General features: G+C 39.2%; 1 pseudogene; it reads right to left on the bottom strand.

Annotated features, from left to right (window-relative positions):
• On the bottom strand, positions 1-11,318 carry LOC139720828 (uncharacterized; annotated as a pseudogene).
• Positions 11,319-21,235: the final 9,917 nt, after the last annotated feature.

The raw sequence follows: 21,235 nt of genomic DNA, 5'->3' as shown, positions 1-21,235 counted from the left end.
TCAAGTATCTTTGGCGTTTGTCAGTGGCAGTATGTCATCGTACAGTCTATCGTTTTCATCGCTGTGTTGAATGCCAGGCATTGGGAGCGCCTGCCTAGCCCTTCGCAGAAGGGCTGGCGTGCGCGATCGAGTCCTCTCTCTAGGCTTCTGTTTTGGAGACATTACACATTCGTTGACGTATCGCGGATTCTGCACGGAGTCCTCCTTGACCAGTTGGGTCTTCATGCTAACATCGCCTGTCGGATCGGGCGATAGTGGTGGAATGTACGATTCACTTATTCTTGGAGGCGTCATTGGAGTTGGGGTTTGTCGGAGTTCGATGGAGGGACGCGACTTTCGTTTGGTGGCCGGACGTCGTGCCTGTCGCAAGGAAGAGAACGTGCGGATGGCTGTTGTGTACCCGTTTGAGTCTACGTGGCTGAGCGCAGCCTTGGAACGAGGAGACAGGCCGTTCGATGACGTGACACCCCGTGTGCTGTGATGGACATCGCTCATTCCTCGAGGACGCAGTGGCGACGATACCTTGGAAAGGGAGAGCGGTGTCACGCGGGGGCGCACTGAGGGAGGAACCCTCGCAGAGGGAGTCCTTGTCACCACTTTCGGGGAAGGGGCCGTGGAGCTGCAGCCACTCCCTGGAGTCCGTTCAGGAATGGCTGATCTGTCGTCGTTTCTACATCGGGGATTCGCTATCAAGGCCGTGTACGTGCCATCCTGTGGAGGAGCAGCGAAATGACTGGGCAAAGGGAGTGGATCCGTATGCGTCCGGCCATGATTACCAACATCTGCCAGGATGTCGCTATCGCGAGCGTTGTCTTGGAAACGGGAAGAAACGCTGTGTGTATTGTCCGTGGGGCTCGCCATTGCCTTTTCATTTTCAAGCACCACAGCGTATATTGAATTCTCGTGTTCGTGGTCACCTGGACGAGATCGTTGCGTCTGAAACTGATCGTATCCCATCTCAATTTTCGCACTGTCGGCGTAAGGGTAATCGTAGTCTTCTTCCTCCTCGGCTTCGTCGTCGAGATTACGACTGTAAGCGACACTGGTCGTGACACTATCAACGTCCTCCTCGCATCCTTGCACAACTCTGGAGATGGAGCTGAGGGTGTTGCTTTCGATGTACCCGCTCGACATATTCTGGTCCTTGCGTCCCTTTGCAACCAGAGAAGGGCGCACCTCGTATATCGTCTCCTCCGGTGTGACTGTCGGCGACGTGCATGGCTTCACGGCAGCCATGTTTGGTTTGCTGATTTCTACCGTCCCCGGTAGCGGGTCAAAAAACACACTAGCCGCTCTTTGACTCGTGTGCCTAAGACCAGTGTAGTTACAGAGACTTGGGAGTCGATACGGCATGGCGTGAGGTAGATATGGGTTTGGGAAGTGCGCCCTCGGCGTTCGTCTGTCTCGTTGCTGCTGATGGGAAACACCTACAAAAACAACATTACAAATGTTAATTTCAGCTCATTCATTTTAACACACCACATGATTCAGTCAACATGGCTGTTCTTCCTCGTGTCCACGCATGAGGTAAAAATCACATATAACAAAACATAATACATAATGTAGGCCCTACATGAAAGTATAAAATAACACACAAAGAATTAGATGAAGGAGAGCAAAAATAAAAATTATAATAAAAAAGCGATGTATTTATAGAAAAAGAAAAGCAAAAACGACTTCATACTCAGATTCATCATATACTTAAAGCGAGGGGAGCACAAAATCATTATGGTTTAAAATACACATTTAAATTACTTTTAAAATCGCTAAAGGTCGTTTGCTGATGTATACAATGTTGCCAGTGTATATATTCCATAATGTCGGACCTCGGTAATTAAAATTCCTTTATTCAGATTTCAAATCACCTCGGAAATATTCTTCTCGTTATAAGTTGATAATTACCAAGCAAGATCTAAAAGTGTAAAAATATACTCTCAGGATCATCAAGTCTACCTCTCGAACAATATTGATGGTGCCATCTACTGTTCAAAGTATAATGGCTGATTTTTTTTTGATATTTTTTTTTAAAAATATGTGTGTCCGTTTGTGTTTAACGTGAAGGTCATTAGAATTGTGAAGACAAAATCTCGGTAACTTCATTACCTGCAATACGATCCCTCTGCTGCGTCAACATAGCCGTTCTTATCCGTTTCCTGACAAGAAATCATAAAATCAATAGTAATGAACGATAAGAAATAAGGTATTAAGGAATGTTATATTGTATATTACGGTGATTCGTTAAACTATGTTTTGATGAGGGGACAATGGAGTATCTACTTTCACCAAAAACTCATGTACCTAATTCCTGACGCATTGGCATAGCATCATTCCTGGCGGAGATGATCCAAAACGTGTCAAACGTATTTTCTACTCGAACAAAAAAAAAAAAAAAAAAAAAAAATGAGCATGAGTTGAAAATTAACTCATTACCACGTTGTCCATGAATGATGTAAAGATGGTTAACCCACTTTTAGTACTTACAAATATATTTTCAACTGAATACTTTAAAAACAGATTATATCTCATTTTGGAGTAAAACGTGTGTCTGTGTGTTATTGTGCTGTGTTTGACTTTGGCATTTTCCACAAAACGAATGTGCCTGGGTAGAATATTTGGAAATACCTCATTGAGTGACTCTTTGGCAGAAGAATAAGTGAGTATATCATGTAATGATTACATTTCATACTTATTACAAAATGGTAATAAAGTTCATATAATACACATCCGATAATCAAGAAAATCAAGACAATCCTTTGCAATGTTTGACATGCAGTACTTCAGCACTTTTAAATATGACATGACTTTTCAAGTTACGAACCACCCCATCCCCTTCACTATGTACTGACCTTTGAAGACAAATGCATGCTCGTTTCCGGAACTTCCGGTGCACGTAGTAGGCTAGGACCCAATGAGAGTAACATGAGAAGAACGCCGGCGGCACCGGAAATACCTAGTCGCATCGCTTTGACCTCCATGGCGTGTTTCCGTTTAGGGTGATCCAAAGCGGGCTCTTCCGTGTCGTACTGGAAAAACTCGTGGAAGGTGTCTGAAAGGGCGCCATAAATAACAGATCAACTCTTGGTCTAGATAATACTTGTATGTCATACATTCGTTAAAACGCATTGGCATTCAAAATTATAACGATAAATAATATCAAAACAACAAATAAAACCAAAAGCATTTTAGAAGTAATTCTCATTCATTGATATAGATATACTGACGTAAGAAAAAAAAAAACAAAGGAGAAGGAAAACATGTGAGGTTACATTTAGAGAAATGTGCAACTCGCTTGTCAAGGAATGAGTCGACTTGAGTTTGATTTTGATTTTTGAATAATGACGAATGATGTAAGAAATAAAATTTTCAGGACGAAGACAGATATGATTACATAGGCCTTTGTAAAACATAAGTGTCAATGCATGCTCCATAACATGAAATTTGCACCATAGGTGAAAGTGTTTTATGTCACATTTGCATTATTTACATAAATACTTGCAGGTGTGGAGAAAAAAAATCCCATTAAAGAATTAAGAATGCCACAATATTGGACGTTTAGATTGTTACATATCACCCCTATCGCTTACAACGTGTATTATGGCAGTCAAAATAATAATAAAAAACAACCACAAATTAGAGTGGGTAAAGTAGGCACACCAAGCCAGTGACGTCATTCATTGTAAAATATGAGTAAGTAGTCTTGCCAGACATTCCCTCTCGTGCACTATTACACAGGTAAATTACGAAGTGACGTCATCATTGGCTTTAAACCAGACATGGGGGCGCTCGACTATCAACTTCTCGAGCTGGCAGCGGCAAGTGATTGCCTCTGGTAAGCGAGCACAGCCGCGCTCTCCGCAAAAAGTAGATCAAATATTCATGTACATAAAGTCGAAAATCTTTGAACATGATAAGCTTTTTTTCTTTCGACCAACAGCTTTCACTTTTTCTTTTTCATGCCTTTAAGAAGATTTTGATTTAGATTTCACGGTTGACACGAATGATTTGCATATAGAAAAATGTAAAAACAATGTGAATACAATAACTGGCCCGGCTATCAATATTATAATATTAATTTTATGGCGATCAGTCTGGGCTATTGGGCTTGGGCACGCCACATGTGTTATAAGATATTTATGACAATGGTGACAATCGAAGCGATATTCATGGTGACGACGGTGATAGTATTAGTATCATTATTATTACCATCGTCATTATTATTAATCATCATCTAATATAGTACAGTATATGGTTTAGGAAGAAGAAGACGCAGTAACTAGTAGTAGCAGTAGCAGCAGAAACATTATTATTAGTATTATTATTATTATTATCATCATCATTATTATCATTATCAGTAGTAGTAGTTGTTGTGAAAGTATTAAGAAGTATAAGAAGTAGAAGTAGCAGTAGTGAAAACAGTAGTACTGATACTGTACTAATAATGATCACAAGAACAATGTCAACAGTAGTTGAAGTGATGATATCAAATGCAAAAGCATCATAAAGCATCTTCTAACTATGTGGAGTTATATGCCAGGACGGTGGTAGGGGGACGAGTAGTAGGCTCTGTACAGTTTCCTGTCAGTGGGTCACACTGCACCTCGCCGGCTACCATGAGGGGGCACTGACAGTATTCCACGCAATCAGGGCCGTACCTCCCCGGAGGACAGGGCATGTTGCAGCTGCAGTCGTGATGGACAAAGATACCGACGAAAAATGTTATGATAACACAAAACTGCTTATCAGTACATTAAGATAGCATCTTAATTGTCTCTTTCACTGTAACATTATCTGCATATCAGACCCTGAACGTATAGTACTCGATGTGGAAGTAAAGCTGCTGACATAGCAGATGACTAAAGGTCATACATATTACACTGTACATGAAGTTTGTGATAATAGGGACTGAAATAACGTCTTGGCACTGGGGCATGTACGATGAAAGGAAAGCATTTATGAAAGTTCCCTTCGTTTTTTTATCAAAAGATTCACCTCACGAGTATTCCAAATTGGATTGGGGCGCTGTTGGATGATCCTGCAGTGTGATATTATCTCACCTGTAATTTATGTTTTATTTTGTTTGTTTGTTTGTTTGCTTGTTTGTTCTTTACCAGCACCAGCGTAGGCGTGCCTTCACAAGGTCTGTCTCGTTTTATCAAGCTTGTACCAGTACGGAGAGAGGTAGCATCCAAATCATTTGCAATTCAGCATGTTTTCTAAGGACACGTGGAAGACTATGGGGCGACAAGTGTCGCATGGTCACTTTCGTCGGCGAAATGACTGATTTCATAACGAAAGAGACCATGCGACACTTGGCGCCCCATAGAAGAAATACATGCTCGTTCTCCCACACCTATTTTTTTTTTCTAAATCGAGCTGACTGATAATTGTGATCACAATGATGACGATAATGATGATAATCATAACAATGATAGTACTGATAATATCAATGGTAATAGGAGTAGCAATAGTAGTAGTAATGATGATAATAATGATAGAATATAATAATGATAATCATAATGCTACTAATAATGAAGAAATATACAAGTTATTATGATACCAATAACAACAATGATAAATATGACGGCAGTATTCAACAACCAACAAATATTATGCTAATAAGTGATTAATAGTCGTGAACGAGCTTAGAAGACGCTACGCACCTTGGACCCATGAAGCCTGGCTCGCATTCCGGCGTACATCGCCCCGTGACGGAGTCGCAGTCCCTCGATCCGCAGGTGCAGGGGAGCTCACAGTTTGGTCCGTAACGACCTGGCGGACACGCCCTCTCGCACGTGGTGCCCTGAATCATGCGATTGGCATGGCACGGTACATGGATATTAGATTATATTGCAACAGCGAATCGTAACAGCGACCAGACTGACTAGTAACGATGATCATCAACAATCATAACTGAATGAGGTTAAAACGCAGAAGGATTGTTGAAGTGTTAACGCCCTTCTGTCTCTAAAAAATGAAAAAATGATCGATGCACACGGAACAAAAAGCAGTCATGCGAAGTACTGTAGATTTGCAATGATATATCTCATGAAATGAAAAATAAACAAATTGTATACGAGTGCCACTCGTAATCATATTCATCACACACACACTCTTAAACTGGGTCTTGAAATTATTGGTATAATTGCTTGTTATCATTATTGAGTCTCTGTATAAACGTGATTACTTCGTGTTTATTCTAAGCCCTCGCCCCCAGAATTTGAGGTGAAGGGCTAATCGCGTTTCAGTTTCCATTTTGCTTTATTTCTCACTTGTACAAATGAAATAATTTTGACCCCCAAAAAAGTTTCTACATGAAAATCATAAGCAAAAGTATTCAAAAGAATATATTTACACGTATGATATGCATGCATACATTATTTTCATCGCTATCATACAGGTGGAGGAGACCTTTATTGATGAGTAATTCTCTTGTCTGGTTCCGTACAATTATTCTTCCTTATTTCTAAGATGTTAAAATGCTTAAGATGCTCTCATTAGGATGTTTACTTTGCAGGCTTGGCGATTCTGGATACCGATATGTGACGCATTACTAATCACAGTAATGTGTAATTTATTGGCCTGACTGCTGGCCGCGACGTAATACCGAACAACTGAACAAGATAAAATGCCAAAGAATCAAACTAACAACAACACTACCGCGAAACATAAAACCGACGCACAGTCAGGCCCTTCCTCTACGTATCGTGCGAAATAATGACCTTCTTCTGGTCCATAAACTTGCTTTCCTCCTTCAAAGTTACTTCAAGCATCATAGGAGGTGAGATCAGAACGGAGAAGGGGTCTAATGTATAATACGTGAGTCATCCTCCAAGTTCCGGTTTGTGAGAAAGTGAAGCACCGACTATGAAAGAAGGCATAACAATTAACTTCCAAGGATGGCCGTTTCCACATATCACTCACCGTGAACCCAGGAAAACAGGAGCAAACATTGGGCGCGGAACATTTTCCATTGATGCATCTCGATGTGCAGATTGCTATGACGTAAGAAAGTAAACATGAACACAGAAATGACATTATACACATGAATATTTTTATGTATAATGGTAGCCAGAAAGACAGGCAGATACATAGATAAATAGATATACTGGGTCATAGAAAATAAATAATAATAATAATAATGCTAATAATAATGATAATGATTATTATTATTATCATTATTATTATCATTATTATCGTTATTCTAGGCATATTATACAGTATGTCCCAAAAATAACTACAACGGGGGCCTCCGCAATGATATCTTTAAAAATAGGGAATCAATCTAAATACAAATTCAGGGTATGAAACTATAACTCATTGCCCACATCTTACAGAGAACCCCACTCGATTTGCTTCAGTGGTCAAAGAGGAATACGGAATTTTGTAGAGGATGTGGGCAATGAGTTATAGTTTCATACCCTGAATTTGTATTTAGATTGATTCACTATTTCTAAAGATATCATTGCGGAGGGCCCGTTGTAATTTTTTTTTGGGACATACTGTAGTTCGATGTACCGAGATGTTGGTAGTTTTTTCTTTTTTATTGAATGCTATGAAGCAGAATTTCAATGGCCGACGGATAAATAATGTTTTAGATTGTCTCTATAAATCTCGTTTAAAACACTGCTGTTTACACACAAGTCAATGATTATCAAACTCATATTTTCATAAGTGACGTACAAATTTAACATATTGAATTGGACGTTTAAGGACCGGAAAAGGCGGGGGGGGGGGGGTTACTTGTATGTTAATAAAGAATTAAAACAAAACACTATACCTTTCGTGCATTCTCTTCCACTTGCTAACCAACCCCTGCAGCAGTGATACACTGTCTGATTCATGAGTCTCGATGTTTGGTGACCGACTACTAGTGGGGAATTACTAGAAAACAAACAAACAAACAGAAAATCAGTTATGAATACTTTTTTAATTATCATAATGATTTTTTTGAATGAACAGCACACACAAAAAGAAGTACAGAAACGTAGGTCATTTCATTTGTAACTTTGAGGGATGAGTAGTAAACATAAAACACTGAGATGAAAATAAACTGGAATACACTAAGTGGTGACAATACGTTTAGATGGAATAAAATGGCACGAAATTGAAAAAAGAACAACAACAACAATATCATTCATATTCAAATACGTTTTTGCTCGATGCAATGTAATACGCCATGGTGACGCTGCTGGAAAGAACACAGTGTGAGAAACACACTGTGAAACACAGTGTGAACACAGTGTGAAATCTCTTCACACTGTTAAATTCGAGCATTTTAACAGTTTGAACACAATGGCCCGAATTCACGAAGGTGGTACAATTGAAACCATGGTTTAAACCATGGACAATTTGTATGGAGCGCCAAGTGTCGCATGGCCTATTTCGTTACGAAATCAGTCATTTCGTCGAAGAAATGATCATTTCGTAACGAAATGACAATATTTCGTCGACGAAATGACTGATTTCGTAACGAAATAGGCCATGCGACACTTGGCGCCCCATACAAAACTACGGTCTTTGTCCATGGTTTAAACCATGATTTCAATTGTACCACCTTCGTGAATTCGGGCCAATGTGAGTCATTAATTCACAATGTCACACAAAGCATTACTATATAAACACTCTGTGAAAACCACACCACAGTGTGAAATCATCTTCACACTGTTAAATTCGAGCCTTTTCACATAGTCGACTATGTGAACACACTGTGAAGACACTGTGGGACACTGTGTTCTTTCCGATAGGGGACTGTTGACTTTCTAGGCGATACAAGTATCACTGGGATTCAAGTCAGAGAGAATTCAAAACTGATGCTTTGAGTATTCCAGATTATACAGGTAAAGTACTAAAACAGATATTATTTTACTTAATTTGAGTGAAAGATGACGATAATCATAGCGACGATACTGGAGGCAATGTTTCTGCTATTTCTACTATCGGAGTGTTGTCGTTATGATGAAGATGATGGTACCCGATAGTAATGAAACTGATTCTCATGATTGTGATGATAGAAAAAAGAAATCGCCAAAAGTTTCTCAGTGCTCTCGTTATCATTACCCCTAATCAGGATTACAATGGATGCACATTAAAAACACGTGTAATGGGTGGGGAGGAGGTTTGTTAGTAAAACATCTTTTCCGAGGATGTTGCCACCAGCTAGGTTTCATACCAATGCCCTACTTATCCAATCATTCATGGAGCAATATCTTCGTTTGAGGGCATCGATATGTATAGAGATGAGTGAATCTATTACTGTGTCAGCGGCAATCGTCGACCAGCAGCGCGTTCCTCGTCCTCGGAATCATCAGACAGAGCAGAATAATCGTCGAAGGTGCTTGGAAATGTATCCTCTTGCGTCACGTCCAGGGGAAAATGGAACTTCCGGAGCCTGGTAGATGGTTAAAGCGATAAATGCCCTTGTTGTTTATAGGGAGGAAGTTAGGCAAGCTAAGAAGCGATGTACAAATTCATGCAGATCGTTGAAATTTGGGTTATGAATGAATAAATACGAAGGTTATTACAATTTGAATATCAATATCAGTCATCTTAAACGGAAACTGATGCGTCATCCAATGCCACTGTTTCATCAAATTACTATATTTTTTGTATCATTTTTGTTTTTAAGTTATTTAAATATAGGCTGCGATTCACTGATCATGCCAGTGGTATAACCTTTCACGAAGACAGGCTTTGGTTGGACTTTCGTCTTGGTTCGTTAAAGTTCATCGACCTTAACATCCAAAATGAAGTGTCATGATCGAGATTTCGCAGTTGACCGTACTCATAGAAGAGCAGTGACCTTGCTCGACGAATGGACATCACGTCCCGATCCCGCCATCGTCCAAACGTCTGGGTCAAGGATTATGAAATTACGCCTTTTAGATAATTTCCTTGGCTGTGCGAAAGATATTTACACGAAAGGTGCAGTAATATACACCTGTGGTCAGTATATAGCAACGTAAACACAAATGTCGCGAGTCGGCAATATCAATATGACAAGTTCAGACCTTTGTCCAAACCTGCTCCATTTTTTTTTCTTTTCCTAAAGGACTAATGTAAAAAAAAAAAAGTTGTTAAGTCATCGACACATATCAAGAGCAATTGTTTTGCCATGTCATACTGCGCATTTGTCTATCATAAATAGGCTTATTCTCCAGGCGATATCATGTTTCCCCGCCCAGACAGCGTTGCTATTCTACGCGACAGAGTCCGTCTATAAAGCCCCCATCCCCAAAGCAAACGTGAAAGAGAAAAAAGAAACAATTCTAATCAAACAATTGGAGAGAATAACATCAAAATTAGATGAAATAAAAAGAACTGACTTAAGTCTTTGTTCTCACACGACGGGGTTTTGTTTCGTTTTCCTCGCCTCGAGTAGCTTCATTCGATTTCTTCTAATGTTGTATTGGATGGCACATTTTTAGCACCAGTGAATCAGCCCCGATGGAGAACTGGCTACAACAGATCAGATTGCCGGTGCTAGCGACGTGCTGCACTGAGTAATCACTGTTTCGATTTTGTTCTTTGCACTCCTTACAGTGTCTGGGTCATAGATAGAACGGAAATATTTCATCCTAATCATAATAATCAGGCAAAACATGAATTGCCAGACGCATGATCTACAAACTGACGTAATTTCTAAATCAAGCGTAAACATGATTAATATCTGTACAGCGGACGTGCAAATTTATTCCATTTTGACCTGTAAAAGAAAATGGGACAGCTTATGAAGCGACCTATAGGAACATGACTTCCGATTGGAAAACATTCTAGTATGATCATTGTTATTACCTCTTCAATAGGCATTATCACACTGAAATCATCATTGCTATTCAACAGTGAACAGACTGTCTAAATGATGATATGAATACATGAAGGACAAAGAAGAATTGAAAATAAGATGAAAGGATTAGAAGCGAAAAGTAACGAGACTATATAAAGAAGGTTATCAAAAGATGTTAGACAGACATCTCAACCTGACCAACATTTGTTTCTCCCAACCATCAACTGTAGACCCGTGCAACTTTACACGCACCACCACCTACAGTGTTAACCAAAACACTCATTTTTAATGTTTACGATAATCATATTGTGATCATCGCTATCATCATTGTCAGTATCATTCTCATCAAGGGCACTGCGTCTTTCGTCTCTCATCTTCCCCATGCAGGTCCTTCCGAGATATCGTTACCCGATCGGCATTGCCAAGTATCTATTTCTACTCCGAGATTTAAATCTGCATCTTACTGATCATTTTCCCTGAGAATGCATGCCGGTGGCGGGGCTCGAACTCTGGTCTTCTTGTTGACGTTTTCCATTATGCCACAGAGCCTACACATTTACATACAAGGGCACATTGTATTTGATCTTCGCTTCTTCAATTCACTCATAACATGCATAACCTGCATGAGCCCCTCTCCACTGAAAACGAAGCAGTTTAGTTCAAATTCATTGCAATAAATCGTAATCGAGTTAACACTGCTCTTTTCTGATTGGTTGATTCCCAGTAGGATTGAAATGCTTTAGCTTTGGACCGCAATTGGTTAATACGTCGCGAGGCCCTGACCCCCCTTGAAACGAATCGGAAATTTGCCACCCAACCGGCTCTTTTATAATATTTAGATTTATTCCTTGTTTTTCGCTTCCACAATAGTCATCATCATTACAGAGGGGCTGCCTTTTCTTTCTGCTGACTAAATCAGCTTAGATTACCCACAAAGTCATGGTAATTATCGTCGGACGACATATGCACATAAAACTGATTATTCATAGTTTAGACGCTTCGCAACAACTGCGAAACTGCTTAAATCCCCCTTTCGTAGTGAGTCAGTTTATCGAGGGAAGCTGTAGATTTGATCCTAATTGCTGAATGTGCAAACTGCTATCACACTCTCGAAAGAGTGAAGTAGTAGATATCAAATGAAAATGGAAGAGAAAAATAAAATGAAGTAAACAACGCATGTTTTTAAAATTAGGGAAAAGGCAAAAAAAAAAAAAACACAAATACTTACACTGAAACAAGCACATGGGACCGTGAATTATGTGTGCAAGTTGTATGATCATATACTGAATGCAAGGGACAGAAAATTTGGGAGAAATAAAGACAAAAACTAAGTATCAAATGAAAAGAGCCAAAAATTATTCAGCTTTTTATTTCTCTTATTCATTTCTCGTTATTTCTTTTCCTTGTTTCTTGGAGTTGTTTGTCGAACAAAATCATATCACATGATTGTGCCAATATAAGAGCAGTTTACCAGTCGCTGTGTTGCAGTACTGTGGTGTTCCTTCAAACTTAAGCTTGCAATGTGTATTCCTTATCTGCATGTGATTCACACCATTCGGAAACTATCAGAGTTATTAAAACAAGAAAAATAACAACAACAACAACAACAACAGCAACAACAACGACAACGACAACAACAACAACAACACCACGAGAAAAAAAATAACAGCAAACACCAACAACAATGCATTCACTGAGGGCTGTAAGATTGGACATTAGAGGTACTTTCAGACATTAGAGGCATAACAATGCTTGGTATTCAAAAAACAAAACAAACAACTGAACGACCAACTTCGATGGTGTGTACAAAGACGCCCTGCAGTACGTATTGGACACGCGGGCTAACACAAAAGCGCTTTTCCAACCATACCCCCCTGACTCTTGCGACTGAGCAACTATCCGCAGGGTGATGGACATCGGTGTTCTGTGAGATGCCTTGAAATTAAAGAAATTGCTTACCGTGTAGTGGTCGAACACACATGTTGACCATTGGGGTCCAGCCTGTAGCTACTGCATGACACGTGCGTCGGACCATAACACAGTTGCAATGTCCAAGTCAAGAAAGCGAGGAGACGCCACTTTGATCCTTTACAAGAGGTCATCATCTTGAGCCAAGGTATTTACGACATTGACCACTGCTGAGCGTGTTCCCCCGTTGTGTCGCCAGCTCCCTCGCGCCTGAGTGGAAACGCCAGAAATTAGAGGGACGGGAACTGGGCAATATTGGTGCGTTGTACGGTTTGCGAAGAAACTTGCGAGAGGCACGCTTCCTATACTAGTAGTGGAGCCGATGGCGCTATCCTCACGACTCATCAATTTAGACACAATTCGTCATAAATCACCTACGGTATCCATAGAGGGGAAGGAAACGGATCAAGAAGTTTTGAATGTGAACGTGTTTGTGTGCTTACAGTAAGTTGATTCCGAACCTAAACTCTCACTGTCCCTGCGAGCTCACGAAAGAAACAAACCCCCTTCGCTATGATTTCCGTCCCTCCTACATCCTCGCTGGCTTTGGGCGGCGTACCTTCGACGGCATGCCCCGACGGCAAGGCATTGTTTCGTGGTCGCCGACTCATCCCCACACGCCCTAGTCAACAATTAGCGCGGTAGTTTTCAATCAGCTGCAACTCCCACCGAGGCATCGGCAGCCGTTGCACGTAAACAGGTAGCGCATATTACGTTCGGATGTCCGAGTGGTTGGGCGCGATTGCCGGGTCCAATTAACCCCATAACATACGCTAATTGATGATTTATCCAAACAATTTGGGGAAAAAGAATACTGGTAGGCCCATGGACGCATGTACCATCTTCTCTTAGAACCTTTTCTAAACGAGAGGGGGCTATTATAATGCTAATCTAAATGGAATCATTGTCTAGTCATCATGTCATAATAACAGGAACAGAATGCCTCTTACACGCACGATATGGCTTAAGGGAAAATATATATAGCGCCAAAGGAAATTTCACATTTTAATACCAGAGAAATGATTTATAACACTGATCAGAAAGACGGGAAAATCATGAACAGTGAAACTCTCAGTTTGGCTAAAAACGTGTTTACGCCAAGTTTCTCAATAAATGACAGATTGCACGATACTTTAATGGAAGTATCATGTTTCAACGGGGAAGTTCACTAATTAATAAGCACTTTGTCACCAAGTGTTTTCCAAGAGATTTAGATGACGTATTAACAGCTTCCTCAAAAATTCTACTTTTGTGATGCCTTTCAGTTCTTGAGAAATTGCGTTGGAATAATAATCAGCTCCTATCTGTTGTGAGACCTGCACTCTGCTGAAACTTAAAGGAAAGAAAAAAAAAAGAGAGAAAGATTTGCATCCGATGCAGTGTACGTTAAAAATTACATCTGATTTCGGACTGTTATCCGATTTACTCATTGTACCCAACGTACACAATGTACCATTAACATTTTACAATTTGTTTATTACAATTTACGATCATAATTATGAGACCGCGTAATGACATATGCCTTCTGCCAGATTGTATTGTTCAATATACAAAAAAATGTAAGAAAAAAAAGAGCCTAAGGTTATAACTGATAGTTTGTTGGGGTTTTTTTTCCTTTCACAAAAGAATTTGAAATGTCATCAGTTTGTTCACAATAAGATTTGTTGCTTCAATTTCTTAATAATCGACGGGTCTTATAGAGCTGGTGGGCTATAATTTCCCTTCATGTACCCTTTCCTCCCCCTCTCTCTCTCTCTCTCTCTCTCTCTCTACACACACACACACACACACACACACATATATATATATATGTATATATATATATATATATATATATATATATATAGTATACACCTCTTTATATACCTACTGTTTGGTAGTTTCATTTTGAGTCCATTTTGGTATATATATATATATATATATATATATATATTATGATAGTAGGCCTATATACACCTTTTTATACACCTGCTGTTAGGTATCTTTAAATTTCGGTCTTCTTCCTTGCATTGCTTCCCCCTCCCTCAAGATGCCCCCTCCCCCACCCCTTTCAGAGAACAATTCACAAAATATGCGGATGTAACAAATTTCCGGTGGGTCACCCCGAGCCTTTGGTACACAGTCCGGCATTACTCTCAAGTTGAACTCTATGGCTGGTGTCGGTCAACATTTCCAAACATTTTATCCGTGCTGAAAACCACATTTCATCTACGTGAATATCCTACCATATATCCTATCGAAATCTTGCGTTCCATCCAGGCACGATTTCCAGACATGGAATGGTTCAAATCATGCCAGTTTTGCTTCTCCTGTATATGATCTAGAATTTTGACTCCAAAAAAAACAAATTTTGAGGAAAGAATGCAACACATGTTAAAGAAGAAGTCCAGGCGATTTTCAAGATTTCACTTCATGTAGTACATAAATCGACAGCTCCGTGTTTAGATTTATGGAATACAATGCAGTCCTTGAGCAGAGAAACCAATACTCTGAAAACCCAAAACAAATTACACTGAACAAGATAGCAGCTTCACCATAAGAATGCATGAGAAGGGGCTCACCATTAGAAAGCATGAGATGGATTCTCACATTATTTCAGAAATTAGCAATGTGTTCCATTACAATACCGCCACCTGCGTAGAATATATAATGCATGCTTTCTTCTTTTGTTCTGCTTCCATGCGCTCATGCATTCTTACGGTAAAGCTGCAACGTCACTATCCTCGTTCATTGTGATTTGTTATCCATTTTGAAAACATCCTTATTTCTTATCCCAATCACTTTAAATTCTGAAACTCTGTACCCAGTATAACCATGTAGGTCCATGGTATATCTAATTTATTGTTGTTCCAATGTAAAAGTCTGAAAATCAGCCCGAGTTCCCCTTCAACGTAATTGATCTAATTTTGCCTGACCCATTTAGCTGCATTCCCCCTTTTTTTTGCTTCCCAGTATTTCCTATGACGACAATCAAATTTCTCTAGGAGAAGGAAGATACTCCACATGTTTTCTATGGATGAGTGAAAATTCAGTTATCACCTCGGATATCGAAGATATATGAAGATGGCAAAAGCTAATGCCGCCTCAGGTGGAACTTCACTGAACTCTCGATAGGAGGTGACAATACTAGCACATCTCGACCATGTGACGTGAAGATGTGTTTGCTATCGTTGGCGTTTTTCCCCCATTTTACAGAGGGAACTTCCTCATAAAAATATCCACATATGGTCAGCGTTAGTCTCTGTCGTCAGCGCGTCACACGAAATCGAACGATGGTGATTACGATAGCGCGAGTCGCATCGAGTTTATTGTACCTTCCTTGCTGTAATTTGACACATTTTTTTTTTTTTTTTTTTTTTTTTTTTTTTTAGGGGCGGGGGGGGGGGGGGGGCTGAAATTCTACAAGTTTGTTATCAGATGTGCACTTCATGGACCAAGTTCAAGGCCAATACAATTAAAGGACTAAGTCTGTGGGTAACGTTCTGTAGTTTATATGTAATAAAATGGAATGAAATCACGATATGATAATTGCAGATTTGTCGTCCAGTGTAGCGTGATGTATTGCGATAACTTTTCATTAGTATTTGTGTGAGGTCACCAGCTTACCTGAATATTTTTTTAATTATTTCAAGCATTTTGCAGTGTCATAGATATGAACTGTAATGGAGGTTTACTTCAAGAATCTGTAGGAGTAACTAACTTAAAGAGGAAATTCACTCCAAAAACAAATAAACTTCAAAAGAAAGATAAAAATATTCCCTACAGAACCATACAAAATGACAAAATGACAAGAAGAAGTAAGAAAGATATGGCATTTTGAATTTCACATTTTTTTCAAAAAGCACTTTCTTGACCTGTCCTTATGAAATATTCAAATGACCAGGGTGGTGATGTCATGCACCTTCACAATTTTTCATGTATGTTCCATAAACAAAATTTGGAAAAAAAATGTTTATCTTCAGCTAGTAAAAACAAATAAAAGCATGTTCCAATGCTATATCAGAGTGAACATTTGTTCTGTTGTATTTTTGGGTAGTTTTAAAGCAAATTCTGTATTCATACAGCTGAAATCTGAGATTTTAGTCATTGTGAGAGCATGACATCATCACCTTGCTGATTTGAATATTCATAACGACTGGTCAAGAAGTGTTTTCCGAAAAAATGTAAAATCTCAAAATGTCATATCTTCCTTATTTCTTATCCGACAGTGTCCGATTTTTGTCATTTTTGTATCATTTTGTAGGGAATATATTTCTCTTTCTTTTAAAGTTTATTCATTTCTGTTGTGGATTTTCCCTTTAAGGCTGACTCCATTTGAAAAATCCTCTTATTTCATATTAACCATAAACTACACAAGCACGCCGAAGCTGTTTGAGCACAGGGACTTGGTTCATAGCTATGCTATGTGACTTTCTCCCTGAACGCTACCTCCCTTTTTGCTTCCGGGTCAGCTTATTATGATCCATGGTTTGACAGGTGATGACGTCTATAGCCGAACATACCTGATATTGTGTTTTTTGGTCAATTTGCAGACTTATCAGGAAGAAGCTGTTATCGACGACGACAAAGACATTGACCAAAAAAAAAAACACACACACACACAAAAAAAAAACACTATACACTGTTAGGAAACGCCATAATCCCCTGTGCCAGAACAATCAGGGACACAGGTCCCTCCTCCACTTTAGAGCTAACTTTGTGTCAAGTTATAGAATCATCACATTTTCATTTCTAAGGTCGTCGGATATCAGCTTAAATTAATCTTAAGGCTAAACGAATCATTCGCATTTTTTATTATATGCTATATAAAATGCAATATGATATGACAACAAAAACAAAGTTAAAGGAGTGCGTCTCATTTTTAATACCGTGATGGCCGATTTAGATCACCATTAGTGAATCTTCTCTAACGATCTCGGAATCCGAAATCTGACAATTTTGATTTCCCCCCTATTTTGGGGGGCGTGTAGGGCAGTACGGATCGGGACGTCGTTGAATTAGTATCGGGAAGGGCCTGGTAGGTTGCATCAAGATTCTGCCCATGCAGTGCTGTTTATCGTCTCTTCTCTGTTCCCCTCGCCTGGGTCCGTCTTCTTTAGGTTGCACCCTATGCGGGCCGAGTGATAGACTGAGGATAATAAATATGACAGACGACCTCAACGTCTGATTTGAAATCAGATATCATCTCCGCAAGGATTTTTGCTTGCGGGGCATTTTCGATGCTGTGCTCCTACGTCAGATGATAAATTTAGGCAAATTAATCGCAGCGTTTTTTGCTTTTGTTCTCGCGTCTTCATACTTAAGCCCTCTGGAAAACAGTACTCGATTACTGCCGGAGCCACACTGCATAAATAAAACGAAATAAAGTAAGATAAAATAAAATGAAACAAAGTAAAACAAAATAAGATAAAATAAGATGAAATAAAATAAAATAAAATTAAATAAAAAGAATGAAATAAGATAAGATAAAATAAAATAAAATGAAATAAAAGGAATAAAATTAAATAAAATGAAATAAAATAAATATGAAAGTCCCTTGAAGAAAATTACTGTGGGTTAAAACAACAAAAACAAAAGCAAAACGTGATATCCCATGCAAAAGAAGAAAGAAAAGAGAAAAAAATGTCAGGAAAAAAGTTTAAAGAAATCAATCAATTGACGGGGAAAGTTCAAATGACTGTGTTTACAATATCTACTTGTCGCGTGCAATCGCTCATCCTTTAGTATAAGATGTAGCAAAAACAGAGACAAAACAAAACAAATTAAACTAAAACACACACACACACACACACACACAGTTTTGTCTTTTTTCCTCCACATGCGCGTCGAGCACATTGTGTGATGAAAACAATACAAGTTGAAGGGATTTTTTTATACTTTTAGTTGATATTGTGGATTCAGACTTTAATTTTTTTTGTGATAATTAGAAACCACTTATAAAATACTAAAGGTACTGTTTACCAAAGGGAACGGTGAATCAAAAAATGTTCAAGTTATCACAGTTGATGCATGTCTTTAGGTCAGTTGTATCACAAAACATCCTACCGTAAAAAATTGCAATAAAGCCTAAAATATAAGGAGATATCATTATTTTTCTCCCTAAACCATAGCTTTAGACGGTTTAGTCTTGGCACAGTTTTATCGTAACTATTGTTCTCATTCTTTACATTTAACATTACTTAACATTGATTATACTGATGGGTTTTTGTTTCGTCTGCAAACGGTAAATTATGACTTTAAAGAGCATACAATTCTGAAAGGTATTCAAGATTTATTTGATGAAAATCGGTTTTAAAATGACTGAGATATCGAAAAACAAAGTAAAGCAAACTAGTCCTTACAAAAGGTGGTCCCGCACCTTTCATTTATTCATCACACTATTCATTTATTTATCTGTTCTTTTATCATTTTCGTATCATGTCACTTGAATAGAGGTCATCCACGAGTCATACAGCCCACAAGTCATAACAGTCCATGAGTTCGACACTAGGCAAATAAAGCTCAGGAGTTCAACACTTTAGGTAAAACATCCCACGAATTCGGCAGATGCAATACGGGGCTTAATGTGTCGGTCTCATGGGCCTTGTTTGCTTAGTGTCGAACTCATGGACTGTATGACTCGTGGGCTACACTTTGACTCGTGGGTGTCGGTCACGTAACGTGCACTCTTTGAGTATCTTCCGAAAGTCACGAATCTGTTTATAAAGGTTGCGCGAAAAATAAACATCAAAAGTGTACCATGCCAGGGCCGTTCGCCAATCTTTATGATATCCAAACATTTATGGTCTGCAATGTATCATAATTATATAAAAAGAATAGAAAAGATGATATTATCCTGGTTTATTCAAGTCACCATGCATTTCAATGACTATTACTTTGCGTATGATAACAGTCACTTTAATTTGTTTGTAGTATACGACTTTAAAATGTACAGTTTTTTTTTCATTGTGTTTATAATCATTTTATAATGACATTAAAACTGTGATGTGACGTTGACTCTCTTTCCACATTCATATTACCAGACTTTGAATGTGGAATATGTAGCTAAAATTAGATAAATCCATCAATCACTCAATTATCAGTGTCATGGATGGGTCACGGTCTACGCACAAACCCTGTCGTTAGAGGAGGCTGATGAATTCTGGAGATGATGGCGGGTTCACAGGTCATCCGCCTCCTCCCGCCCTGAGTCATCCCGTTGCCATGGTAACTGCCTAATTCCTTCCTCTAGATTGACAAATATAAACATCGGCAGGGGAATCGAATCTCCGTCGCGCGATTTTAGCAGATGGGGTTCGAGATTACATCGACCCCCTCCAACCCGCATCCCCGAAAAGAAACGTCGGGGTCCCTGGAGGGTCGAGCATCGCAGCCAGAGGTTCAATCTTTCTAATCATTTCCATAATCAGCTAGGAAATGCATTAATAATGTCCTTATTCGTCGAGCCGTATAATGGCACAGTCAAATGTTACACATTAACGTTTCGTGTAGAACTTTCTGATCTGCCTGGATGGCTAAAATAAGAGAAGCCAAGACGGGGGGATAATGTAGGTACTACCCGATTCGGGCAATTAAAGGACAGTCATCAGGGTCTATAGCCACAACAGGGTGTATTAAAAAAAAGGACTACAAAAACTACTCACGTCACTTGTGATAATGAAGTTGATGCACGTGTTACCATAATCACGAGGAATGTGTGCGTGCATTTTATTCTTGTATTACTTCATGGGGCATGCTTCACGGAGTACCCGGATGATACTCCAAACAACAGGAGTCCCGTATTCTGTGTTGTCTAGATAATTTGCCCACTTCCGCGTCTATTGTTTGCCTGTGTTTTGTACAAAATGAATTAAGCAAAGCCCCCTGAAGCGGTGATCATACAATGCTCTAACTATTGCCTAAATCGAATCATTTTATTCAACACATTCAGGTCTTATTAGATTAATTCGATGACAATTTGACGAAATCAAATTGAAAAAAAAAAATGATGAAATTGAATGAAGAGGTAACGAAAAACCCACATCAATTATCATTATTATTTTTATTACATAATCATTTTTATACTCATCATAAATCACATCATCCATCATCATCACTGATATCATTAACTATAGGGAGACTGACAAAAGTAAAAGTTGCACCAAAGTAATGACAGTACTGTAGTAGCAAACCAGCAGTAACAGCTAATGAACAAAAATAAAAGGGGGAAAAAACGTGGAAGGTTGTCCCAGTACATGACGTCACAATACTGTTTTGTAAGGTCACCTATTACTGAGGACCAGAGAACCTGCCTAGCTCTCCGGTCGCGCTAGACAAATGATACATTATCCTCTGTCTAATTGAACGTACTTCCAAATCGCTGACGGGTGATGGCAGTATGACAGAACCCCCCCCCCCCCCCGAAAAAGAAACACATAAACCAAAAAGTTCATTCAGCACCCCCAAGTTCAATGACCGGAACAGACATGAGGCCCTACCTGGCGG

Source organism: Diadema antillarum, unplaced genomic scaffold (genome assembly GCF_040938485.1).
Source record: "Diadema antillarum isolate AM-2024a unplaced genomic scaffold, OU_Dant_1.0 scf00000134, whole genome shotgun sequence".
Lineage (NCBI taxonomy): Eukaryota > Metazoa > Echinodermata > Echinoidea > Diadematoida > Diadematidae > Diadema > Diadema antillarum.
The sequence above is the reverse complement of the archived record's forward strand: the minus strand, read 5'-3'. Positions and strand labels throughout refer to the sequence as shown.